The sequence below is a fragment of the Cynocephalus volans genome, chromosome 5, assembly GCF_027409185.1.
Source record: "Cynocephalus volans isolate mCynVol1 chromosome 5, mCynVol1.pri, whole genome shotgun sequence".
NCBI classification, from domain to species: Eukaryota; Metazoa; Chordata; class Mammalia; order Dermoptera; family Cynocephalidae; genus Cynocephalus; species Cynocephalus volans.
In genome coordinates, this window is record NC_084464.1 from 11852383 (window position 1) to 11866910 (window position 14528).

Sequence of the window (14528 nt, forward strand, 5' to 3'; positions counted from 1 at the left end):
AATTAAGTAATACCTGCACAAATGGAGAATTTGCAAGCCTTGCTGGATCTTGATTTTTTGGAAAGCACCACATATATACCAAAAACAACTCTCTTAAAAAGCTTGGTCCTTTGTGTCCATTTAATCAACGGAGTTTAGCACCATCCAATTTCCTCCTTGAGTTGCTCCTTGAAGGTACATAAGCTTTTGATTCGTGCTTGCAGAGTCCATCTTCAAATGGCCAGAATGCTGCCTCCCTATGTAATTACCGGACTGTTTAACTAGAAGTCCTTTGAGAGCAGCATTAATACCATCTTTACTCAGGTGAATTTCTGAGTCATAGCTCAATGCATTGTTTTAGATTAACAATGAGGATCCATAAAAAAAAAAAAAACTTCTTTTAAAGTTAAATTACCTGTACAAATGATAGAACAGGGAACTAATTATATCAGTTTCGCAAAAGGATAACTTAATAATTTTAGGAAAGATACTGACATCTGGTAATAGTTTTATTATCTATAAACCGAGTGATGTATTATTTAAGACAAATCTTTGAATTTGTATGTTCATATGTGTTGTGAAACAAAACTGTATCTATTTGCATTATCACCACTATGTTGCTTTCAGCATTGTGTGGTATTGCTTTTGTCCATGTAATGCTAGAATATTCAGCAAATTTAGGCAAGTGAGTTCAGTGGTTTAAATCAGTTATTTGATGAACTTAAATAGCTATTTGAGGGCCGACCCTGTGGCGCACTCGGGAGAGTGCGGCGCTGCGAGCGCAGCAGCGGTCCCACCGCGGGTTCCGATCCTATATAGGGATGGCCGGTGTGCTTACTGGCTGAGCGCAGTGCGGCCGGTCACAAAAAAGACAAAAAAAAAATTAGCTATTTGACTGAATTTTTCATTACTGTAATCAACAATATGAGCTTAGTAATTTAAGAAAAAATTGTTGTAGTATTTCTCAGTGGGCTAATTCAAGGTCATCAATCGCTTCTGGGAGGATGTTGATGTTGTATGTGGTCTTTCTCACATATTGAAGCTTTTAGTTTAGTGGGGTGAGGCTGATGGATGGACCTTCTGAATGGAGGACTGGGAAAGGGGACACCATGGATTATGGCTTCCCTTCTTCCTGCTGGAAAATATGGCAAACTAGAGAGGGAATGGAGCATCTGTAATTGATTAGAAATGAATCTGTTATGCAGAAGGACAGGTTGGATGGCCTTGGCAAACCCAGCTCTTTCCCCTCCTGCTTGTAGTTCTCAGGATAACTGTAGAATGTGCTGAGAATGTAGTACACTGAGATTAGGAAGAACTGTCTGGAACAGCCTGGACTTTGTCCTCATACCTTCCTAGAACAGGATATCTTGCACCACTTTACCTCAGCAATCCAACCTCCCTTGGGGTATAAAACCCAGTTAGACACCATCTGCCTTGGGCAGCTTTTCTGAGCCTTGGGGAACAGGCTCACATTGGATCCTAGACTTCTGTTGATTCATGCTGCCTATCTGTGAATGATGAAGTCACTTTTACATTACTTCTTGTGCAAGTGCTCTGTCTCACTGGATTCATACTCTGGCTGTTGGGTTTATGCAAAACGCCTAGCAGCTGAGTTTGTGCAAAACCACTTTCCAGATCTAGGAAACTTAGCAGAAATTGGTGAGGTATTTAGAGTCCTCTCCTGGTATTGATAACTGAAGCACGGTCCCAAGGATTGATACTGTTGCATGGTATTGTGCTTAACAAGGTAAGGCTTCAGAGGCACATCTCCTGACTGTGGATTCCCAGATTTGGTCCTTCCATTTCTGAGAAAGAGGACATAGACTCTTCCAAGCCACTTAATTTATTCTTTATACAATGCTCTGTGAGTAGAAGAACTGAAAGTATACGTAAGATAATGATGTTCAGGATAGGGAAGTGACATCTTTTTACTTTCTGGGCAGCTTGTTAGGCTATGGTATTCTTAACGGAAAAGTCATCATTTGTCTGTTTTTAGTGGTGCCACTTACACAGGGAACCACCTCATTCAGTAGTTTAAAGGGGAGATTGAATCTGCTAACTTAAACGAGGGCATAAACAGACATGCTCTTCTTGTTCCAAATGGATAACAGACAATTGTTTAGAGATAGTGATTTCTTTTGCGTGAAAATTCATAGTTTGGATTGGAAGGAGGAGGAATCGAAGGCAAAGAGAATAGTTGGAAGGTTATTATGATTACAAAATTTAAGTGTACAATATGAGAATCCAAAGACTATAGGAAGAAAAAATTTCATTTAAATTTAAGAGTAATGTATATTAGTGGCAATATAATGTTCTTGCATGAGTGTTGCTACCTAAATGATTGGAACAAAACTGTATCTACTTTCATCAGGCTCCTGTGACACCATTCTGCTGCCATTAAACTTTTCTCTCTGTCAGGCACTGTATTAGAAGCACAGAGTTCAGTTAAGGAGATGTATGTGTAAACAAATAATTTCAACACAGTGTGTGGAGAAGATTTTGTGAATGTATGGAGCAGAGTACAGATTTTGTGAAAGTATAGTATAGAGTACAGGAGATCTGCGGAGGCCTTCACAGAGGAGGTGTTATTTGAGTTCAGTTTAGAAAAGTAGGCTGGGCCAGAATGTCCTTGTATGTAGCCATGAGCAGCCATGGGGAAAAGAAAAATGACCTATTCAGGTATGAGTTGCTACTGTTTTTTGTTTGGAGAAGGAATTGCAGGGAGAAGAAATTAGAGGCAAGGAGACCAGGTGGAAGACTCATAACAGTAATTCAAAAAGCAGAAAATAACGTTTGGGGTTCGGAGCAAAAGCTCTAGAGTTGGCTCTGTTACTACCTGTGTGACCTTGGGTTAGGCTGTAAACTTCAGTTTTCACAAAGGTTAAAGGGATTAATAGTAGTATCCATCCTTGTTCTGACCACCCTCCAGAGTCAGGATGGGTTCTCCATGCAGATTTGGTTTGGATTTGACACACAAAACAAGGAGGTACAAAAATATTTATTATTTACATAATGAGATTTTCTGGAGAGAGCAGGGCGGGCTTCCCAAGCAGGTCTGAAATAGCTTAAATGAACAGGGAAGGAAGACTACCTTGTGGTTAGGGAGTGAAACTGGGGTAAATGCTTCTGCATGTAGACAGGGCTCATGTGGGTTGAATCTCCCATGGGTATCGAAAAGGGAAACACTCAGGCCTTCTTACCAACTTATCCAAATGTGGGGCAGATGGAGGAAAGGGAGGGTAAAGCTTATAAGCTGTCAGCCATCAAGCATCAAGAAATGGAGTCAGACTCTATTACAACCCTATTTTTGAAGATTAAATTAAATATTTCAGGAAAAGTGCTTAGCACAACATAGTCTGGTGAGAATAAATGCTTAATAAGTGCTAGTTAGGGTAATGCTGATTATAGTAATGATAAGACAGCAGCTAACAGAGCAGCTATATGACTGGTGGAGATAAGAGTTTGGGTTGAAAATGTTTTACATTTCTTTGCTTCATGTCTCAAACTTAATTCGGATTGTGCTTTGGGCCAGCTCTATTGCCTCTAGGTGTCCCATTATTTTAACAGATCTGTGTTAAAGATGAATTAATAAATAACGATTAGTTGAGTACCTACCACATGTAAAGTGCTCTGCTAACCACGTCAGAGGAGTTGGGTGCACCCTTGTCTCAAGCATCTCGTGTCTACTGAAATTTGGGTATTGTTAGACCATGAAGAACATTGTATAGCAGACTAAGAGCTACTTGGGAGAGAAGAATAGATTTCCTTTAGCTTCTGAATAATTAAATATAAATCCTATTTGTATCGTAGTAGCAGTGACTGTGTTTTTCACACAATGGTTGGCTGTTGTATTCTCCAAAGAGCTTTTTCACAAAGTGGCCAAACATTGGACTACTCTGTAATACTCTGTTTTCTTGAATATAAGACATTATCCATTACAAGAGGCATTGCTATTTTATGTATCACTAAGAAAGAAAAATACTGCTAACCAATTATTAGGACATCACTGATTGTAAGATGATGCATGCTGATTTTAGAAATGGTAACTGAAAATACATGAGTCTTAGAATTCATGAAATTGGTAATTATGTAGACTTCTGTTTTATATGTAATGTAAATCAACTCAATGCACATGTATTAAGTGCCCACTATGTGCCAAATACTATGGTGGGGACTGTGAGGGAGGCAGGGATTTCTAGCCTGATGGTGTTAAGTTTCATCTTTTCCCCACACCCATTCTCCCCCAAATACAGGAGAAAATGGGATCATATTAAAACAAAGTTATAAGCAAAGTGCTTTGTAGGATTTGGGATTAGTTACTTCTTGTTTAGACTTCATGGAAATGTGGCACATGGAGGTGAATTTTAGGTGAGAGTTAATGAGAAGGCCCTATAGGGTGGAAACATTAACAGGAAACATCGTAGGAAACTGTTGGTTGGAGTTAGAATAGTCGGAGATAGAATAAAAATGCAGTCAAAGTCGGATAGTCGGATATAAGAATAAAAATGCAGTCAAAGCTGAATTGTAGAGGACTCTGAATACAACTAAAGAGTTTGACTGTGGAGAAAGAAGAGTCATTGAATGTTCGTGAGCAAGACAATGATACCACCAAGCTGCCTTTGAGGATTATTACTCTAGCCGCAGTGTGCTGGGTGGCTGAGGGGAGTGACAGAGAACAGAGTGGAAGGTTTTTAAGATGATGAGACAGGAGGTAACGGGGGCTGAATTCAGGCTGTGGTCCCCAGAAAGGAAGAGGGATGATGTTGCTAGAGATGTGGTCAAGGTGGAAGGAACAGGGTTTGGCAACTATTCAGAGACCGTTGGGAAGGAGGAGTTAATGAAAACATTGGCTTTTTAATCTGGATGACTGACAAGATCGCAATAATGGTCATGGCAATGGGCAGGTGAGGACCAGGTGTAGATTTTTGGGGAGGTGGATGGATGATCAAGGGAAACAACCAAAGAATTTTGGCTTTGGCAATGTTGAATTTGAGACGTTGGTGGAACATTCAGCAGAGAGTTGCAATATGCAGGGAGTGCAGGCCGGGAAGTATGGATTTGGGGTAGAGTTGAAGAGGACACTGTGGGAGTACAGGAGACTGCAAATCACTGAAGATGAACCACTGTGCATCGTGTAGGGGTCACTGTGCTAAAGAGACAAGGAAGTAGACAAATAGAATTCAGTGCTGTAAGTGGTATGCTACAATGTACGTGGGTAATGACGGTGGTAACACGAGAGAGCAAATAACCAGAAAGAGTAAGGCCTGTCTATAGCTGATGCTTAAGGGCTGAGCAGAAGTCTGTCAGCTTCCCAGGGAAGGAGGATCGTTGCAGACAGAGGAAAAGCACATCCAAAGGTACAGACTGAAAGCATGCTCTGGGCTTGAGGAGTGGTGGTAGTTTGGTTTGCTGGAGGATCGGGTGGGGATGGGAGAGACATGGGAACTGGATGCTGCAGAAAACCTCACTGTAGTGTCTAACAGAGGAAGAGAACACGGCAGTGGGGACAGAAAGGAAGGAAAAGGAAAACCAACCCAACATGTAGTGTCTTGAATGACACACTCAAGGGCAGCTGAACTGATTAGCGACGGAGGCGTGTTCTGTAAACCCGGATCCCTTTCTTCAGTTCTCTGTGCCTCGTTCCTTCATCTGTAAAAGGAGGGTCTTGAACTAGATGATTTCTGCAGCCCTGCCCTGTTCTGAGGTTCCATCTGCCTCTCCAACTTCGGGAAGCTTTATTTTCTTTTCAGGTCACATCGAATAATTTAGTGTTCCAGTCATTAGAGTCTCATTGGAAGCCTTGTGACCTGGAAGAGGTATCCCGTCCTACAGGGGCTGACTTATTCTCAGGGCACAGTTCACGCACTGGGAGCATTTCCTCATGAGATCTCCCGAGGGGCCTCCATCAAACGGTCATTGACTACTTGGAGTGAGAGGGACACACAAATATTTATAAAGGTCATGTTGGAAAATATTTTAAAACCATTGAACTGCAAAACATGTGTTTAGCATTTACAGTGCCTGAAATGGAAAAGATACTTTTAATCATCCTTACTCTTCCTGAAGTTTAACCAGCTCCTTATATCTCTTGGAGAGCTTCTTCCCAGCAGTAACAAATAGCAGAAGCCACTGTCCAGAGGGGCTCTCACACCATTCCCTGTGATTTAGGTGGCGGCTCGATTGGAGTACGTGTTTTCAGATCTCCACAGTCATAAATAAATAATCCAAGCCCACAGCATTAATAAAAGCAGTAATTCTGTCAAGTGTCCTTGCTAACTTCCTAAACTTCTGAGGGGTTGGAGCTAGTGATTTATGAACACTGCCAGCATCTGAGCTGTGGTGTTTTTTAGGGGATTCGTTGGGAGGTATACTTTTAAGGGTAATTACCATGTGTCAGAGAGATGCCTTAGCCTCCTTGACACTGTGTGCTCCATTTTATTTCAGAGGTCAAGTGCAGGAAAATTATACGTGAAAGGGTATGCTCTCATCGTTTAGGAGTAGAAAGTAAATATGGTGATATGCTAGGCTTAATTACTACTTTACTTGGTGGTCAATTAACTCTGTGTGAACCTTGATGCCACAGGTCAGTTGAGTTCACCAGACATTGATTGCAGTCCTACCACACTCCAGTGGAAGAGAGACGTGTGCATGCACTCTCAGTATAGCACTATCTGCCCTGGAGAGTTAGACGTACCAAGGTTCTACGCAGGTATAAGGAACATGCACTCAGCCCAGTGTGGGAGGGGAAGGGGGCAGAGGGAGGGCAGGAACGTCTTCCTGGAGGGGCTCTTGCCTCAGATGGGTCTTCCCAGGTAAAACATGAGAGGGGGGACAGTGAGAGAAGCAGCAGGAGAGATGTGGTAGTGCAGCATGGGTTAACAGCAGGTCTTTGGGTTGGTGCATGAAGGGTGAGGTGAGTTGCAGGAGATGATGCTGAGAAAGTCAGGGAGAGTGGCTAGCCTGGTGGTAGGATGGAAGTTCCTTCCCCTCTAGAAAATTTGGTCTTGAAATCTGCTGCTTCCCCACTTTATGGATCTGGACATGGATATGCACCCTTGAAAAGTTCATAAGTATCAGTTTATCTCCTCGAGTTAAACTTCTGGGCATGGCCAGGCTGTCTTACTGCCTTTCTACCCACATCCCTGGCTTCCAGCTCCCACTCCAGTTCTGGAAGTGGATGCTACCTAGGCAAGCAGGTTGTTATCGTCTGGACTGGCCCCAGGTTCTAACACCCATCTCATCAGCTGAGATGAGTCTTCTTAGTCCACGAACCAGACATTCGAGTGACGTCAAGGATATCTCCTTGTAGGCCACCTAGCCCCCACATGACCAGATAGATGTCTTTCTTATAGACTGAGTTATTCCAACTTGTGCTAGATTTTGCTAAATCTCTTGAATTCAGTGTTTTGAACTACAGCTTCTCCTTCTTTCCCCTTCTATCCTGGTGAGTTTTCCTTATTCTTCTCCACAGCCAGCCTCAACTGGCCCTCTTTCACCCATGAACATCCCACTGCTTGCCAGTTGGGGTTAGGCTGGTAAGTAGGCCAGATGTCTTAATCTGCTTGGGCCACTATAACAGAATACTATAGATTGAGTGGGCTTATAAATAATGGAAATTTATTTTTCACAGTTCTGGAGGCCGAGAAGTCCAAGACCAAGGAGCTGGCACCTTCGGTGCTTGGTAAGGACTCCTCCCTGGTTCATAGACAGTCATCTTCTCATGCTAGAAAAGGTGAGGCAACTCTCTGGGGTCCTTTAATAAGGGCACTAATCCCATTCATGAGGGCTCTGCCTTCATGACCTCATCACCTCCCAAAGGCCCCACCTTCAAATACCATCCCACTGGGGGTGAGGGTTTCAGCATATGAATTTTGGGGGACACAAACATCCAGTCTGTAGCACTAGATTAGGCCAAAGCTCCAGAACTGGCAAAAGTCAGTTTTCAGCAGTCCTGATGTCTAGTGATTCCCTTGCCCTGCCTCCATACCAGCTCCACATCAAAACTTAGTTTTATGTCCATTATGTGGATGGCAGTTTTATAATGAAGCATTCCCTAATGTGTGTTTGGAGAAATGGTAAATACTTCAGATTACACACTCATTTTTAGGGATTCACAAAAATTATTAACATATTAAAAGACTCTGGAAAATCCTGTGGTCCAGAAACTTGTTTAATTTGAGTTGAACATTTCCAAAACAAAACAAAACAAAAACATTCCTTTTACCACATAATCCTTTTTTCAGTAACATCTATTTAAATCCCAAATGAAGCTCATGTTTAATGGAATGCACTTATGGAATTAAAATTCCTTCCCACTACTATTGACTGAGGATGCTGATTTTCCAAGTGTGGGCATTCCTGAGGGACTAGAAATACTGTCTCAAATAGGATTGTAGCAGACTCATTGCAGGATGTGCTGAGACAGTGTCACAGACACTGGGCAGGTGCAGTAGTCCTTGCTGTTCTTGCTTGCCTGGCACTACTTTCCTCTTATGCTGACAGCCCCCTAATGTTCTTGGAAAATTAAACATATAAGGCTAAATTATGTCCTCCCAAAATTCATATGTTGAAGTCCCCAGTACCTCAGAGTGTGACACTATTGGAAATAGGGACTTGAAAGAGGTATTCAAGTTAAAATAAGGTCACGAGGGTGGGCTCTAAGATGACTGGTGTCTTTATAGGAAGAGAATATTTGAAGACAGACACACAGAGAGGGAAGACCATGTGAGGACACAGGGAGAAGACGGCCAGCCACAAGCTAAGGAGAGAGGTCTAAGAAAAAAACAACAACCCTGCCGACACCTTGATCTTAGACTTCCAGCTTCCAGAACAGTGATGAAATAAGTTTCTGTAGTTTAAGTCACCTAGTCTGTGGTATGTCATTATGGCAGCCCTAGCACACCACTATACAGGGTTAAAGCAAGGCTGACCACGTTGCTTGGGTCCATGGGTAGGTGGACCTGGTTGATGAGAACAAGGTATGACAGTGGACACAGTGATTGACTTTGGATTGGTCACATGACCCAAAATAGCCCATTTCCTTGCACCAGTGGAAAGAGGCACGTCTTCCTACTGGTGAGGTTGGGCTGCTGGGAGGCTAGCTGGAAGTCATCTTGACCACCACTTAGGGAGACGGTCTGCCTGAGAGTAGAGCCAAAAAAGCGATGGACCAGCTGAGAATTATGGAGAGAGCAGGGTCCTGATGCTATCATCTGAGCGCCTAAATCTAGTCATGTCTGAAGTTTTCTGCCCCCAGGACTTTTCAGTTGTGTAAACCGAAACATTCCCTTTCCTCTCTCTCTTTTTTTTTTTTTTTTGAGTTGTAAAAGAATCTCAGATGATACCGAAAAATGACACAGTGGCTTTTGTGAAAATGTCCATTAGCGTTATCTTGTACTTTTCCTTTTCAAAAGTCTCTTCGGCCTGTCCTTCTTGAATATAATCTCAAAAATAATAATCCTTGTTCCATGAAATCTGTGAGATTTTTCGCAGATGAACCCCCCACTGGATTCCATTGTGAGTATCAGTTTTGATCGATGCTACTGTCTGAGGTGGGCTGGGTTGGTCTGAAGTGACCCTGCCAACTGTAATGTGCAGCCAGGCAGGCAACTTCACCATTGCCTCACATTTATTTACAAGGGTAAAAATGATTATGATGTCATGATTCATAAATTGAGTCATCATTAACAAAAGTCCCTTGTAATCAATTTTATGATCACCCCTAGTATGCAGACTCGGATAAACCATCTTTCAGGACCGTATTCTAGGATTCACGATGCCCCTAAGGAATATTCAAATTTAAGCCAGAGACACCCCCTCGACCTCCCCGCCCCCCATGATACAAAGCTTTAGGATGTAAGAAGTTTCTCTAGAATGTGATTCCTGGCTGGTGGCAGTGAGAAAAGCGTCTGTGACCTGGATTCCACGGCGCCACCCCTCCTCAGCCTGCGCGTTCACCTCGTCCTGCTGGGGCAAGGGTGGAGGACCAAGCTCGGGGGATGCATTTGGAAAATCCGAGAGAAATTCATGCATGCAACAATTTTTTTTTTGGCTCTTTAAACGTCATTGTTTAGTGAACATGGGCCAAAAACTTTGACACAACATGCTTCCTTTTGAAATAGATGGTGTTTACTCTGCTCTATCGGTCTGGCAACCCGGCCGGCACCTGCCTTTGGTGCGGTGTCCCGGTGCTTCCTGGTGGCGCCCCGCCCGCGTTCGGAGGTGGCGAGCTGCCCTCACGCCACCGCCGGCCACCGTGCGCGGACCGCGGGGAGACGCCGGGGTCCCCTGTGCCCACCTTCTCTGCTGCCACCATCCAGACTGGCTGAGGATGAGGGAGGAAAACGTGTTTTTTTTCCCAAGTGGTTGTGCCTCTTTCTTAAAGATCTCCCCCATGGATTTTCATAACCTCAGTTCTTTTCTGCCCCCAATGACAATTTGTCAGTATAAGATGCATTACCTAGATTTTCTGCCCTCTCGCTCTTAAGAAAGGGTATGTTAGAATTCTGTGACTGGTTAACAAGACTCCAGATATTATTCTGAAACATCATTTAATAAATAGGAATTTGAGTGTAGTATGAAGTATACTCCATAGAGAAAAAAATTTAAAGCTCATAATTTGCTTTCTTCCCATATTATTTTTTAAAATATAAAATATGAAGTGATAACACGTCTTAACATTCTCTCCATAATACGGCGCTACTCGCTAGAAAATAAAATAGAAATAATCAGTGTGTGTTTTTTAGCTCCATCTGTCTTGTTTTCTGTGCTTTCCACGGAGTAGGAAGATGACGGTCAGGTGTTTAAACATGCAGGCTCTTGACAGGGTTTCATAAGCCCAAGTCCCAGCTCCATTAGTTTTTAGCTATAAGACTTAGAACAATAGATTTAACCTTCTTTCTTCAGTTTTCACGTCTGCAAAACGAGGCTTAAAAATAGTATCTACCTCCTAGGGTTATGATGAGGACTAAATCAGACAAATGATATAAGAACATGGCACAGAGTCTGGCACGGAGCATACATGATAAAAACTTGCTTTTCTCACCGTTATTGTTATTATCTACAGTTCTTGGTTCCTTGTAGGTACAATTCATTGTATTTATGTATTTGCCTTTTCATGAACTAAACAGAAGTGTGAAAAGTTTTGTTTTCATCCTATTTAAAGTCAAATACACCCCTCTCCTGTGAACTGCAGACAGCAGGATGCTAAGCAATCCCATGGCACATTAAAAAGCACAATATGTAAATGAGGGAGATGGGAAAACAATTGCCAGTTGGGGAAAGAATTCATACACACAGAAAAATGAAAGCTCTGAATACAAAAGAAAGTTGAATCTTTTATAAAGAAATGCCCAGGCCATGCACTGCCAGGAAAACTTACTTTATAAATTAGTTTTGTAGAATTTTTGCAAAGTGCTCAAGTGTCAGGATACACTGATTCTAATAAAAATAAATTAATAAATTTAAAACATCCAGGCACATATATTCCAAGGCCGCTAGGCATTTTAATAGGAGATAAGTAAGAGCCATTAATCATGGTTTCCACACGCTTTCTCGCATCACCCGAGGCAATGGAGGCCAGGCCGAGAGATGGTGCTGTGAGGAGTCTGCTGGAACTGGATAAAATAGTGATTTTATCTGTACTTTTTGCACTGCATTTTGTCTACCCTTCTGCTCTTTTACAAGTCAGTACAAAATCGTACGTGTTGACAACTGAATTTTTTCACTTTTTTGCACTACCCTTAGGAAAAAGTAGTAAAATCAGTGAAATTTGTATTTTTTTTCTTCTTGATTGGTGTAAATTGTAGGTCACCTTGAAAGAGAAGCTGGGAGAAGCCCCATCGTGCATTGGCCTTGTTTTTGTGTTGACCATGTTTCTATCCTTTAAGTCAGTTTGGAATCACAAAGTTTTTGACAGAATCCTTAACTTTTCTAGGATCAGGGACTTCTTTGAGAATCTGATGAAAATGCTGGGCCCTCGCACCCCAGAATACACCTTTGGAATATGGTACACTGTAAACTCCCTGAAGATCTACAAATGCCATTTGAGAACTTCTGTGGATGGTGCCTCATAGACGTCAGGCCTACACTGCAAAGTGGTGACAACTAGGTGGAGAATAATTCTAAGAAATGCCACCCAGGAGCAAATTGGTAACCTATTTTTAGCCTCAATTCTTATAACTCACTTTTCCTAGGAAACCTCTGGTATTTTCTTAGGTGAAGGTTACAAATCAGCTTGACTTGCTTCCTAGATTCAAATACTATTTAGCCACAGTTGTAGCAAATTCTATTTTCCCCACTCTACGTAGTACTTTAAAACAGATCCAGTGTCAATATCAGAAAATGTATTACAATTTCTTCCTTAAATGCTTTAACTGTTGAGTCATAACTTGTACCAGCTCTGTTCATTTCCTTTCTCCCCATGGGTCAAACCAACCACTGTACCAGCCCCTCTGCCTGCAATAACAGACCGAGTACTATTTTCTTTCTTTAAAATTGTTTCTTTCTAACAGAGTGCAAGAGAGACACAGTTTTTAGCCATGGCTTGATGACTTCTATGTGAATTAACTTCTGCTACAGGAAACTCCTTTCTGAGTAAAATAATTAGATTTAAAATATTTGCTAGCTCGGTAATCTTAACCAAATCATGAATCTTTTCGATCCAGTTTCTTAATATGTCAAAGGATAGGACCGAACTTTAACTCCCTAAGGTTGCTTTAAGTTTAAGATTTGATAATTTTTTTTAAACATGTATATATGTGTGTACACGTGTGTGTGTATATTGCCCAGACCTGGCATTTTCTAAATTGCTGATACCCTCCAAAAGAAACCCAAATGCTCACACACTCCTTTTTCTTTTTGGTATATATTAAAACATACAGAACCGTTTTTATTCTCATCTTGGTAGGCTTGACACCCAATTAAACCATCTAAAGGTCACTAGCAGATTATTCAGTCTCAATAGCAAGTCTGAATATAAAGTTTCAAAACACTTTAAAAATTGTGATTTCTTCGTATGTATGTATTTCAGCCTGTGGGGAAAATAGGAAAATTTAATCAGGCTCCCTCTGCTCAGGTTTGGTTGGGGTTCAAGCAGCACATTTCTGGTAAACAAATTATTTGTGGGTGGAGTTAGTGCACATGTGTACTAATGTATCTTTTTAGTTTTGTTGCTATTGTGTATTCTTCAGCTTGCGAAGCAGTGCTGGCCTGGCAGAGTTCGAGTCTAAAAACAGAGCATGTTTACTCTGCTTGCAGCTGCTCAGTTTTTCTTTGGACTTAAGTGTCTTGAGTTTCTCCTTTGGACTGTTTAACCCTTAGACGTGTGCGTGCTGAATAAAGACTCTTCCTTCTTCAACCAAGGCTCCAAGGACCTCGTTGCCGGTTACCCGGCTCATAGACCTGCGTGTGAAGGGTTTGTGAAGGGGCTCGAGGGGTCTGTGTGCTCCAGACCCAGCTCTTGCTCTGCACAGCCCCGTAAACATAAGATGCAATGTATGAATAGCTACACTGAGATGCCATTTAAGAGAGAATCTGGGGCATGCTAGACCATTAGATTCACCTGACAGGTGTCTTCACCAGTACACCACCACATCCCCACACTGCACACAGAAGCACATAGTTGATGCTTAATTAATGTTTTTGAGCAAAGAAAAAGGTCTAATAACTGTGTAGAGCTAGGGGTAGGGTCTGAAGCTAACAGACCCCTCCAGCCTGCACACAAGCCCTTCGCACGCAGGTCTATGAGCTAGGTAACCTGCAAAAAGGTCCTTGGAGCCTTGGCTGAAGTAGGAATAGTCTTTCTTCAGCACACACACCCAGGAGCTAAACAGTACAAAGGAGAAACTCAGAAACTCAACTGCTACTGGCAAGGTCCAAAGAAACACTCAAACTGAGCAGCTGCCAGCAGAGTAAACATGCTCTATTTTCAGACGCGAGCTCTGTTCACAAACTGCAGAACACACCATAGCTACAAAAAACCAAAAAGATACATTGGCGCACATGCGCGCTAACTCCACCCACACAACTTGTTTACAAGAAATGTGCTGCTGGACCCCCAGCCAGACCTGAGCCAGGCAGCCTCACTAAATTATTCTATTTTCCCCACAGACTGATACAGGATGGGTGTAGAGTCTAACAATTATTTCTGGGAGGAAGGAATTAGGAATCAGAGATCAAGTGTTAGTGGATAGGAATCCGGGAGAATATAGACAAGCTTGAAAAATGAATGGCTACGTGGAGAGGGGGAAAGTTGATTAACCTGGAATGCTTTTTGGAGGCCATAAAACTGGTGAGGCAAATGATGAGACGAGGAGCGATAATGGGAAGATGTTTCATACATTTTATATGACAAGATGTAATTTTATTTATGGAATTTATCCAATGCCTTGTATAATCCGCTGTTTAGGCTGGTACCCATGTTACTCAACAAAATGGTCCTTTGAATAAATGAAGGCTTGTGTGTCTTTACACATTCACAGAACCTCAAGCAGGTTATCTAAAAACAGTGAGTAAATTCCCAGACGAAACTACGGTCTCGCGTGCCTCTT